The 13,724-nt window shown below is 47.3% G+C and overlaps 1 protein-coding gene across 1 annotated transcript in view; it reads right to left on the bottom strand.

Annotated features, from left to right (window-relative positions):
• wnt9a (wingless-type MMTV integration site family, member 9A) overlaps positions 1 to 13,724 on the bottom strand; it is a 64,912-nt gene that overhangs the window by 35,713 nt on the left and 15,475 nt on the right. The gene's annotated exons all lie outside the window — the stretch shown is intronic.

Raw genomic sequence — 13,724 nt, forward strand, 5'->3', positions numbered from 1 at the left:
TCAAGTGCATTTCATTGGTTATGAAGTGCTTTGGAATAGCCAATAAGGTACCATAGAAATTGCATACTTTTTTTTACTGCTTTGTTATCTATCAACTTTTTACAGTCCCTAACCTTAGCCAAAAGATTCAGCTGCAAAACCAGTTGGCTCCAGCCAACTCTTGTGAGCTTGGTACCAAGAAGCTGGCAGTGACATCAACTTTCTACGAATGAAAAATGAACCCAATCTGAAAAGAATTATAAGGTTAAGACACAGTTCTGTGGCCAGCACAACGAGAAATAATTTGCAGTTAGTTATCCTGAAAGCCAACTCCCCTGATGATTGTAATGGAACCTTGCTGTGTCCAAAATGGATGCCAATTTTGCCTTTATGTTAACAGTGACTGCATTTAAAAAAGTAATAATTGTCTGTTATGCTTTGGAGATGTTTCTAAGAGGTGTGATAAGACACTATATAAATGCATGTCCTCCTTTTTTGATTATTATGGGCCATAGCTCATCACATGGAAAACAGATCACTGTAATCCAGTTGAGTGCTAATGTTGTGTCTGGTTGGAAACGGAGGGGGGTCGGAAGGCTATCAATTTTACACGGGAGAGAGGTCATCACATCGATTAAAACATTTATTCAATGTCACCTCGTGGGCTGCAGAATGGGAGTTGCCAAGGATGGGACTGGACTAAAGTTGTTACAGGCCCTAAACTCAAAACGATTGGTGTTGCCGACCCTTCTGTTGACACCGAGGGGTTGAATTTCCGTAGGCGATTTCAGCGGATGATCTGCAGAAATCCCAGAGAAGTGGCGTAAACACCATTTCTCTGAGGTTTCCATGGAACTTACAATTAATTTATGGCGGTTGATTGGGAGAACTCCCATGGAAATTAATGGCACATGGATCAGCTATTACAGCAGCAATCAAGTCTTGGGTTGGATGATTTGAAGAGCAGGATAAAGAAAACAGAAGGTGGGTAAACTTCAAATCATTATTTGCCCAAAGGGTTCAGAGCCATGTCTCCATCTGAAGCAAGTAGACCAGGAAAGACACAGACTGTACCCCCAGTCCGTGTTTCGTTTGCTGGTCTGAGCTGGAGTATATGCTACAATTGTCCTCAGTGTCTATGGGGCGGGAAGGAAAATTGCCCAGAGTTTCTGCTGCTGATCACTATTCAATGACCACTGCTGGAAACATGCTTGTGTGGACGTCAGGTGAGGGCTTGATCAGACTTAGTTGTAACTTCCTGCATAGTTGAATAGCCAGCTGACATTGACTATCAAGCACACTCATGAATAATGGCCCCTTGGTGAGGTACCAGCATGCAAACTATACCCCAGTAATGGAATCAATGCCTTCATGAGATTAGGAAAATTGGACTGACGCCCCCACTGAAAGCAATGGAAACAGGCTGACAAGAGTAATGGAGGGACAGCTGGTCTAGCCAGTACAGTATCTGGATGAGAAATGCTTTGCAGAGTTACTGTGTAGAATACAAACAAAATCCGCACCATATTAAGCCCTTCAACAAGCAACAGTGTCAAAATTCCCAAGTGAGAGTCCCACTCCAGACGCTTGAGCACATAATCCAGGCTGACACATCAGTCCAGTACTGAGGGAGGGCTGCACCGTTAGAAGTGTCGTCTTTCGGATGAGACATTAAACTGAGGCTCCATCTGCCCTCTCAGGTGAGCATAAAAAAATCCCATGGCACTTTTCAAAGAAGAGCAGGGGATTTCCCCCTGGTGTCCTGGCTAATATTTATCCCTCAACCAACATCACTAAAAAACAGATTATCTGGTCATTATCTGATTGCTATTTGTGGGACCTTGCTGTGCACAAATTGGCTGCTGCACTTCCTACATTACAACAATGAATACATTTCAAAAGTACTTGATTGGCTGTAAAGTGCATTGGGACGTCTTCTATTTCCAACAGACCTTCCTCATTTATTTCCTCAATAATGCAACCCAAAGGCCATGGAGAATCCTTGAGTGAAACAATCAGGGCGAAACTGGAAACCTCATTCATTGCCTGCGCTCTTTGCTTGTATGTAAATATCAACAAGGCGACCAGTGAGGTCGGCCATGTGAAGGATCTGCTTGTTAAGGTGAGGGAGGTTAGTGCTAAGGAATGGATCACTTTTCATTTTGGATATCAAGTGATGGCACCAAGCTCTCTCAGGTCAGGCATTGCATGGTTAGCTGCAAAGAAAGCCCTTGTCAATTCTACCCCAACAGAGTGCCCCATACTCAACTTCAGAAAAGCACCTCCAATACACCAATGTGACATTCTCCCGATTCCCCCCTCCTCCCATTTCCCAGTCATTCAGCGACTTCCCTGAGTGAGATTGCCAGTTATAGGTAGTATAGTGCAATGGGCCTATATTCTGTTGAACTAGCACCCTAATGGGAGGAGGAGACTTTTGGCCAATTAGTGTGTGCTGAATTGGAACCCAAGTTCCAAAAGGAGAAGATAATTATCTAACCAATCTGACCACCCAGTTCCTCTAGTCCTAGACAGACTTAATGTCGCACTTCCCGTTGCCTCCCTTGTTGCTTTTGGAAATGACTGTGCTTAAAACAAAGGTTTAAATTACAAACCCTTTAGTGAAGTGCCATTATCCGAACAAATATCTTGCTCGAGGGTCACTCTGAGGATTGCTGCATCACAGTGTGATGGGACATGAGTCTGTGCCTGTGATTCCCAACATGGTGAGCCTCTGATTTGAAATATGTCGCAGTGGGCAGTTGGCAAGTGGAGTCCACAACGACAGCTTAGGTTCCTACGGCATGGCCTCACTTGCCGAAAATGTCTAAAAACGCGCTTCACAGGGCGGAGGACTCAAAATGTACTCTGGGTGGGGGACTTCAATGTCCATCACCAAGAGTGGCTCGGTAGCACCACTACTGACCGAGCTGGCCGAGTCCTGAAGGACATAGCTGCTAGACTGGGCCTGCGGCAGGTGGTGAGCGAACCAACACGAGGGAAAAACTTACTTGACCTCATCCTCACCAATCTACCTGTCGCAAATGCATCTGTTCATGCCAGTATTGGTAGGAGTGACCACCGCACAGTCCTCGTGGAGATGAAGTCCCGTCTTCGCACTGAGAACACCATCCAACGTGTTGTGTGGCACTACCACCGTGCTAAATGGGATAGATTCAGAACAGACCTAGCAGCTCAAAACTGGGCATCCATGAGGCGCTGTGGGCCATCAGCAGCAGCAGAATTGTATTCCAGCACAATCTGTAACCTCATGGCCCGGCATATTCCTCACTCTACCATTACCAACAAGCCAGGGGATCAACCCTGGTTCAATGAGGAGTGTAGAAGAGCATGCCAGGAGCAGCAGCAGGCGTACCTAAAAATGAGGTGCCAACCTGGTGAAGCTACAACTCAGGACTACATGCATGCTAAACAGCGGAAGCAACATGCTATGGACAGAGCTAAGCGATTCCACAACCAACGGATCAGATCAAAGCTCTGCAGTCCTGCCACATCCAGTCGTGAATGGTGGTTGGCAATTAAACAACTAACGGGAGGAGGAGGCTCTGCAAACATCCCCATTCTCAATGATGACGGAGTCCAGCACGTGAGTGCAAAAGACAAGGCTGAAGCGTTTGCAACCATCTTCAGCCAGAAGTGCCGAGTGGATGATCCATCTCAGCCTCCTCCCGATATCCCCACCATCACGGAAGCCAGTCTTCGGCCAATTCGATTCACTCCACGTGATATCAAGAAACGGCTGACTGCACTGGATACAGCAAAGGCTATGGGCCCCGACAACATCCCAGCTGTAGTGCTGAAGACTTGAGCTCCAGAACTGGCTGCGCCTCTAGCCAAGCTGTTCCAGTACAGCTACAGCACTGGCATCTACCCGACAATGTGGAAAATTGCCCAGGTATGTCCTGTCCACAAAAAGCAGGACAAATCCAATCCGGCCAATTACCGCCCCATCAGTCCACTCTCAATCATCAGATGGAAGGTGTCGTCGACAGTGCTATCAAGCAGCACTTACTCACCAATAACCTGCTCACCGATGCTCAGTTTGGGTTCCGCCAGGACCACTCGGCTCCAGACCTCATTACAGCCTTGGTCCAAACATGGACAAAAGAGCTGAATTCCAGAGGTGAGGTGAGAGTGACTGCCCTTGACATCAAGGCAGCATTTGACCGAGTGTGGCACCAAGGAGCCCTAGTAAAATTGAAGTCAATGGGAATCAGGGGGGAAACTCTCCAGTGGCTGGAGTCATACCTAGCACAAAGGAAGATGGTAGTGGTTGTTGGAGGCCAATCATCTCAGCCCCAGGGCATTGCTGCAGGAGTTCCTCAGGGCAGTGTCCTAGGCCCAACCATCTTCAGCTGCTTCATCAATGACCTTCTCTCCATCATAAGGTCAGAAATGGGGATGTTCGCTGATGACTGCACAGTGTTCAGTTCCATTCGCAACCCCTCAGATAATGAAGCAGTCCGAGCCCGCATGCAGCAAGACCTGGACAACATCCAGGCTTGGGCTCATAAGTGGCAAGTAACATTCGCGCCAGATAAGTGCCAGGCAATGACCATCTCCAACAAAAGAGAGTCTAACCACCTCCCCTTGACATTCAACGGCATTACCATCGCCGAATCCCCCACCATCAACATCCTGGGGGTCACCATTGACAAGAAACTTAACTGGACCAGCCATATAAATACTGTGGCTACGAGAGCAGGTCAGAGGCTGGGTATTCTGCGGCAAGTGACTCACCTCCTGACTCCCCAAAGCCTTTCCACCATCTACAAGGCACAAGTCAGGAGTGTGATGGAATACTCTCCACTTGCCTGGATGAGTGCAGCTCCAACAACACTCAAGAAGCTCGACACCATCCAAGATAAAGCAGCCAGCTTGATTGGCACCCCATCCACCACCCTAAACATTCACTCCCTTCACCACCGGCGCACTGTGGCTGCAGTGTGTACCATCCACAGGATGCACTGCAGCAACTCGCCAAGGCTTCTTCGACAGCACCTCCCAAACCCGCGACCTCTACCACCTAGAAGGACAAGAGCAGCAGACACAAGGAAACAACACCACCTGCACGTTCCCCTCCAAGTCACACACCATCCCGACTTGGAAATATATCGCCGTTCCTTCATTGTCGCTGGGTCAAAATCCTGGAACTCCCTTCCTAACAGCATTGTGGGAGAACCGTCACCACACGGACTGCAGCGGTTCAAGAAGGCGGCTCACCACCACCTTCTCGAGGGCAATTAGGGATGGGCAATAAATGCCGGCCTTGCCAGCGACGCCCACATCCCGTGAACGAATAAAAAAAAAGTGGACGCTGAGTAGGGGGATAAAGGAAGATCAAGAACGGAGTTAAGAGGAAAGAGCCAAACGCAACTCACAGTCCAAGAGAAAGGTTTCTTACGTAGCTTTTCCAAATGAGGGAGGGAGCTGCAAGACAGAAGGATTTAGGAGGGAGTTCGAGAGTGCAGACGCTTAATGGCTACAAGAATGGCCCCCAACGGGAAGATCAGGCACATGAACAGAAAAAAATCTTCAGTGAAGCCATTTGATTTTAATAGAGCTTTTCCACTTGCTGCACGAAAGCTGAGGTAGCCCTTCCTCCTCATACTGGGGTGAAATTAGGAACATAGGAACAGGAGTAGGCCATTCAGCCCCTCGTGCCTGCTCCGCCATTTGATAAGATCATGGCTGATCTGTGATCTAGCTCCATATACCTGCCGTTGGCCTATATCCCTTAATACCTTTGGTTGCCAAAAAGCTATCCATCTCACATTTCGTGCAAAACTGGCAATAATGCATCGGCAGCCCATCGATGTCATGGAAAAGAAAATCGGGCAGGGTACAAAACGGGCTGCCAAGGCGCTATCGCCCATTTTTGCAGATTTTCTTTTCCCCTCCTTTCTCTTTGCGTGATTACCACGTGATTTCTTTTTGTCCCCTCATTCACCCACTGCAGTCACACTACAGCTTTTGATCTCAGACAGGTGTGGAGTGTGATGGCAGTTGTCAGACCAAAGTCATATTGCTGACTGCGAATCACCATTGGTAGCACTCTGATCTGAGTCAGAAGGTTGTCCTTCTCCAGAGACTTGACCACATAATCCAGGCTGACACTTCATTGCTGCACTGTCAGAGGGTTAGACATTAAATTGCCAATTCAGGTGGATGTAAAAAGATCCCATGGCACTATTCGAAGAAGAGCAAGGGAGCTCTCCCCGGTGTCCTGGCCAACATTTTTCCCTCAACCAACACCACCAAAAACAGGATTAACTAACTGATCATCTCATTATTGTTTGAGGAATCTTGCTGTGCACAAAATGGCTGCCAGATTTGTCGATGTAACAACAGTCAGTGCCCTCCAAAGGCAATTCCCTGCCTTTGAGATGATTCTCTGAGATGTGACAAGGTGCAATATAAACATATCCACCAGGAATTTCTGTGGGAATTCTCCGGATTGTCCCTCGTAACTTCAGCGGAAGATTGGCAGAAACCCCAGAGGGGAGAAAAAAGAAAAGTGGGAACAACCGTTTACCTGTTACCTCCCTGGTTTCCACTATAGTTACCACAGATGATCAGGAGAATTCCCCACCCACCGTGGAAATTCTACCCACTTCTTTTCTTTTCAAGGTTATACGCAGAACTACACACGTGGGCGGCTAACATTAGAAACTCACTGACAGGAGCCGGGACAGACCACGTGCAGCTTTGTACTGGGCACGAAGTTATACCGCAGTGGGTGCAAACTTGAAAAGCCGCGAGACGGCCTCTCGGCCGGAGGCTCGACCAATCACGTGTCAGTGCATCTTGGAGTCAAAAGGGGATCGACCCCCTTATTAATGCTGCCAATTTACACCCAAAACTACTTTGCATCAAAAGCAGCAGCACAACTGCACCCCAAATCTCTCATAGATATGGTATAAATCTCTAGTACAATCAACGTACCAAGTTGAGAGAACCATCCCAGCTTTTGGGACACTTGAGCCTCCAATAAAAATGAATGTCTGAATATCTCTGGTAAAACCTGCATTTCCAAATTGTGGTATTCTCTCATTTTTAAAAAATGTATTTAATTTGACGCCGTGTGACCTCTGAATTTTATTTTTTGTTTCAAGAATACTCCTTAAAACATTAAATGATGAGCTCTGGGGAAAATTAAAAATCACGAACACATCAAATCGGTTTTGTTTTGTCTACTCTGCCCCAACAATGCATCTTAACACGACCAACCTCGGGAGCCCTGTGTCCCAAAGCTATATATGAGCATGTATCTCCACTTCCTTCACCAGCCATTCTTACTGAATGAAAGATAGTGTGAAAAAAGAGAGAAAGAAAAGAGAGAAACACAGAGCAAGAAACACACAGAGCAAGGAAGATAGAGAAAGTTCAAGAGAAACAGCGAGATGGAGAGACATTCAGAGATAAACACGGAGCATGTGAGGGAGAGAGAGAGAGAGAAAGCAGAGAAAGAGACACAGAGGCAAAGAGAAAGAATTCCTTCATCCCATCTGTATCATAATTTTGAACCCAGGTCAAGGAAAGGATTGAACACTGTTTTAACCCACGCCGATTTTCCATCCCATCAGTCTGGGCTGGATTTGGACACAGATCAAGGAGGTGAAAGGGCAGCATTCTAACCTACTGCCTTCCAGTCTCCATCAGAGAGGAGTCCCAGAGATACTCTAACCTAGCCCATTTCCCTTCAGAATGAGCCTTGGTGACATCATTACCTTATGACATTATTGGCTTAGTCGAAGGCAATAGACCATTTTTGACAGCTCTCCTCATTGCAGGTTGGCACCGGCCCATCTCATTTTATTTTTATAAGGAAGCATTATAGCTACAGCTGCTTTGCTGAAGCATTTTTCCAGTCCCTGGTTTCACTTAACTATTGGTACTCTCTCGATGGAGAAATTATCCCACGTATGGCATGAGCTAGAGTGCTCCATGGCATCATACACCCAATAAAGGCACATTCAGGCACTTGACCCGGTCAAGGCCTCAGAACCCATCCAACCAGGGCCAAGAAATGAAAAGAAGCTACACTCTTGCTGCACAAGATGTTAGGTGGACCTCATTTGGAGAAATCATGTGCAGTCCTGATCACCTGATTGCGGGCAGGAATTCTATTGTCCTTGAAGGGAGCAACCCAGATGATTCCAGGTATCAGTTGTGAGGAAATGTTGAGGAAATTTCCTTAGTTTCTTTTTGCAGAAAAGAGACTTTGAGGTGTCCTAATTGATGTTTTGATTAATTATGAAGGAAACTGACAAAAATGACCCAAGTAAATTGTTCACTGAAGTGAAGTTTTCAAATCCCATGGGGCAAGAGTTAAAAATGAGAACGTGAGGAGTAAGAAATAATGTCAGGGCGAGCAAAAGGTAAATTAAGTTGTGGAATATGTTACATGGAAGGCCACTGAAGCAGAGATAGTACAAATGGGTTCAAGAGACAATTAGAGGTAGGATATGGTGAGAAGGTGGGTAGGTGGGGTTGAGGGATATGGTGAGAAGGTGGGTAGGTGGGGTTGAGGGATATGGTGAGAAGGATGGTAGGTGGGGTTGAGGGATATGGTGAGAAGGAGGGTAGGTGGGGTTGAGGGATATGGTGAGAAGGAGGGTAGATGGGGTTCAGGGATATGGTGAGAAGGTGGGTTGGTGGGATTGAGGGATATGGTGAGAAGGTGGGTAGGTGGGTAGGTGGGGTTGAGAGATATGGTGGGAAGGTGGGTAGGTGGGGTTGAGGGATATGGGGAGAAGGAGGGTAGGTGGGGTTGAGGGATATGGTGAGAAAGTGGGTAGGTAGGGTGGAGGGATATGGAGAGAGGTGAGTAGGTGGAGTGGAGGGATATGGTGAGTGGTGGGTAGGTGGGGTGGGGGGATATGGCGAGAGGTGAGGAGATGGGGGTGAGTCAGAGTGGGGAACTTGGGATGGAGTCAGGGAAAGAGGCACACACAGAGACAGCAGAGATAGACAAAGACTGACACACACTGAGATATAGCGACAGAGGGGGACAGGCAGAGAAAGGGAGAAAAGAGAAACACACTGAGACACAAGGAGAGACAAACCGAGGGGTTGATCATGTGATGGTGGGTGCCTGATACACATAAGGCTCTGAGAGCCTGTGTACAAATCCTGCTCCAGGCTCAATAAGAGCATAAAAAGTGTTTAAAATGGAGGAAGCCGGACTGTTACATTACAAGTGATGTGCCTGAGTAATTCTCCAGTCACACTGAAGGGGAGATCCTGTTATAAATAATTACACTTCTCCCTGCTGGATCCTTCCCCCAGTCTCTCCCGTGCTGCCACTGGAAAACAATGCAGATGCTCAACTGACAAACAGCAGCCCTTTACTGGGTGCTAGTGCCCAAAATAGCGGCCCCCATAACCCCAGCAGTCAATGGCGTGTCACAGGAGACAATCCCAGTAAGCCAGAAAAATATTCAAATGAGCAGACCTCACATTATGGGGCGGGGTCAGCTTGTTTATACACCGGGTGGGGGGGGGCGGGGGGATGGAGGGTGGAGGGGAACAGGGCGAGCGGCACTGCATCATCGACCCCACAGACACAGACTGAAAGGCAGAGACTTACTGGGGGTAACTTTAACCTAACTCACCCAGCAGGAAACTGACACGGGCAGATCAGCCACCTGATTTTACTTTCCATTGAAGTCGGGATGCAAAACGGCCAGCCGATCTGACCGCGTCAGTATCTCAGCGGGCAAGTTAGGTTAAAAGTTATGCCCCACTGAGACAAGAGACAGAGACACAGGCAGAGAGAGACACACAGCCAACGCCTCCCAAACCCGCAACCTCCACCACTTAGAAGGACAAGGGCAGCAGGCACATGGGAACAACACCACCTCCAAGCTCCTTTCCAAGTCACACACCATCCTGACTTGGACATATATCACTGTGCCTTCATTGTTGTTGGGTCAAAATCCTGAAACTCCCTACCTAACTGCACTGTGGGAGCACCTTTACCACACGGACTGATCGCTTCAAGAAGGCGGCCCTGCACCACCTTCTCAAGGGCAACTAGGGATGCGCAATAAATGCCGGCCTTGCCAATGATGCCTATATCCCGAGAATGAATTTAAAAAACAGGGAGAGACAGGCAGGGAGGGACAGGCAGGGAGGGACAGGCAGGCAGGCAGGGAGGGACAGGCAGGGAGGGAGTTCCCTCCAGGCTGCCCCTTTGTTGTTGCTGTAACTTTGCCAGTGGTGAGAGGTTAAGCCGGGGTTTCCGCTGAACTTCTAGTAGAGTTATGATAGTGGAATGGGAGCAGGTCCGAGGAGATTCCCAACCACTGAGACATAAAAGGAATGACAGAGAAGCAAACAGAGAGACATATTGTGACAGAGAAAAATATGTTGAGACAGAGAAAGACATTGACACAGAGAGAATAGCAAACATAGAGAGAGAGAGTGAGACAAACATACTGAGAGTGACATACTGAGGCAGAGAGAAAAAGACACACTGAGGGAGAGAGATGGACCAACACTGAGACAGAGTGACAGATAGAGCTCCACTCCCTCCTGTCTGGGAGGAATAAAACATCCTGCAGTCAGCTGGACTGGATTCCCAATTACAATAATTGTGCCTTACAAAAAATACACTTTAAACAATTATTGAGAAACCTGGAGCAGTTTGTAGACACGGTCAGGGAACGTCATGAGTAACCTGTACCATCCTGGTCGGGGGTAAATTTTAATTTGAAAGGCACGAGCAGAGCAGCACCCTCTTGTGATCAGCTCGAGTACTGCTTCACACAGTTTAAAAAGCAACGTTTGTAAACTATACACACAAATTTTTAAAAATGGGCTCATCCATCTGACCAACATACACTTCTCAATAAATAATATCATAGGTGCTTTGTACATGTACAGGAGCGAACAGTGAGGGACACATAAGCCGTACAGTACCAGACAGGAGTGAATCGTTCCCTTTTACCCGGTGTGTACTGCACATGTGCAGGAGCTGACACTGAGACACACACAGGCCGTACGTAGCAGATGGGAGTGAATCGTTCTCTTTTGCCTCACGGGCTGTGGAGAGTATGAACAGTGCAAAAAAATAGACCAGGTGAGGGTTTAAACACTAGTGAAGAAAAAAAAACACATTCTAAAACGCATTTATTTCCAGATAAACGCAGCGTCCCAAACTTCCTCAGGATTTTGCTTGATTGCACTGAGTTTGCTATCATTATTCTGGATCCTGAACCAATCCTGGACTTTTCTTTTTTACTCATTCTAAAGGCCGGCATTTATTGCCCATCTCCCTACTTGCCCTGAGATGGTGCAGTCATGTGGATTCTTTTGTCAACCACATCAGTGTGGGACTGGAGTCACATATGCACCAGACCGAGTAATGACGGCAGGTTTCCTTCCCTAAAGGACATTAGTGAATCAGTTGGGTTTTTACGACAATCCGACAGCTTCATGGTCACTTTTACTGACACCAGCTTTTTATTTCCAGGTTTTTTTGAACAGAATTCAAATTCTCCATTTGGTGGGATTTGTACTCACGTTCTCTGGATTATTAGTCCAATCCTCTGGATTACCAGTCCAGTAACATAGCCACTACATTACCGCACCCGAGCTGTCCCCAGACTTAAAACAAGAAACATTGCTGCGGCTTAAGGCTGACCCTGGAGGGAAGAACTCTCCACAGCTGCAAGCAAACACCCTGAAAAGGGCTTGTACAGATCTCATCAAACGGACAGTTCGCATACACAAGTACTAACACAGCTTGAATATGCAGCAGTGTTGGGGCAAGGGGCAGGGTGAAGCATCGCTGCAGGGGTGCGCCTCAAACAGAAAGAAAAATAAAGAACTTGTATTTACTTAGCGCCTATTCACGGCCTCAGGACATCCCAAAGCGCTTTATAACCAATGAAGTACTTTTTGAAGTGTAGTCACTGTTGTAATGTAAGAAACACAGTAGCCAATTTGCGCACAGCAAGCTCCCACAAACAGCAATGAGGTAATGACCAGATAATTTGTTTTAGTGATGTTGGTTGAGGGATAAATATTGTCCAACACACCTGGGAAAACTTCCCTGCTCTCCTTCAAATAGTATGATGGGATCTTTTATGTCTACCTGAGAAGGCAGGTTTAACATTTCATCTGAAAGATGGCACTCTCTCAGTACTGCACTGAAGTGTCAGCCTAGATTATGTGCTCAAATCACTGGAGTGGTGATTGAACCCACATCCTTCTGACTCAGAGGTGAGAGTGTTACCAACTGAGCCAAGTGCTGACATTTAGGGATCATCATGTTGCTAGTTTATCTAAAGTGCCCAAAATGTCCTCACTACTCTCTGAGAACAGCAAGGTGACCACTGAGAGGTTGGATAAGGCTTTATGCTAATTGTTCCACCCGCTTATTCTCAAACTATGCTATCGTGAGGAAACAATGGACAGGTGGCAAGTGCTCCCACTACAGATAAGAACAGGGAAAGGCCATTAGACCCAGCAAGCCTGTCTCCTTAATCTCAAGACCACCTACCTGCCTTCTCAACTGAGCCCTCAGTCCCTTCTCTCTCCAGAAGGAGATCTAAATGGAGGCAACAGAGTGCTCCTGATAGCCTAATGGGTAAACGCACTGCCTGGGGTGATGTTGAGCCACGTCTTGCCTGGGTTGACAATTGGCTGCAGTTAGTGCCAGCTCCCCTTGGACTACAAGAAGAAAAATAAGTCAGGGTTTTCACTTCTAATCACTAACCAGTGAGCCCTGCTGGAGAGGAGTGCGTTTGTGGACAGGATTGGGCTCAGCTGTAATCTCCACACCCCCCCCCCCACCCCTGCCCCACACTCAAACAGCCTGCCAATACTAACTAGGAAAAGGGTTGAAGCTTGGCCACTCGGCTGGGCATGTGAATTGTTCGCCAGCTACAGCCATCGCAAGAGCGGGGGCGGGGGAGGAAAAGTGGATCAAACTGGCCAAAATATGAAATTAGGATAACTATTTATGTTAAACAGTCTTTATTTCAAGATCACCATTCTGTGACACACAGTCACACCTGCAACTGCACACCTCTACCAGTGTCATATCCCCATACCTATACCTACAGCATCACTAATGCACTCCGGGGGAAGATTCTCTCTGCCCTGATTTACTGTGAGCAATGCCACGGGAGATCTACTGGTAAACAGAAAACACAGCCAGTCACCCAAATACTACTCTCGTATCTTCTGGCAGCTCAGTGCCTCGTGTTATTGGCCAAGACTTACCAGCAGGTTTTCTGACCACACTTGCTGCCAAATGTGTAAGGAGATGACAGCACAGTAAGGGACATCTTTAAAATTCCCTTATTCAAACGGATCAAAGGAAGCCCCTAGCAGCTGTTGACTGAGCTGGTCTCAGCCAAGGCAGATGTGGGGCCTTGCAGTGAGGCTCGAGTCGTTCCCACTCCTGATCGCTATCCAGTGACCTCTCTTGGGAAACGTAAATGCGTGGGCATCTGGTGAGGGCAGGATCGAAGTCAACTGTGATGTCCCTGCCCCCCACGGTTTGGGATACCCAACACCCATGGGACTGAGTCAGCACCTTCAGGGGAAGAAAGGAGAAAGTTTTTGCTAGTGTAGGTGACAGTTGACATTCTATAAATTCCCTTGCTCCCCCTACTGGTTCCTGGGTCAATAGGTCAAAAAGTGACAATGGTCGTGTCACTAAATACTATAAGTTTACTATTTTTTTTTCATTGTATGTACTAGTCTGT

This window comes from Heptranchias perlo, chromosome 3 (genome assembly GCF_035084215.1).
Source record: "Heptranchias perlo isolate sHepPer1 chromosome 3, sHepPer1.hap1, whole genome shotgun sequence".
In the NCBI taxonomy this organism is placed as follows: domain Eukaryota; kingdom Metazoa; phylum Chordata; class Chondrichthyes; order Hexanchiformes; family Hexanchidae; genus Heptranchias; species Heptranchias perlo.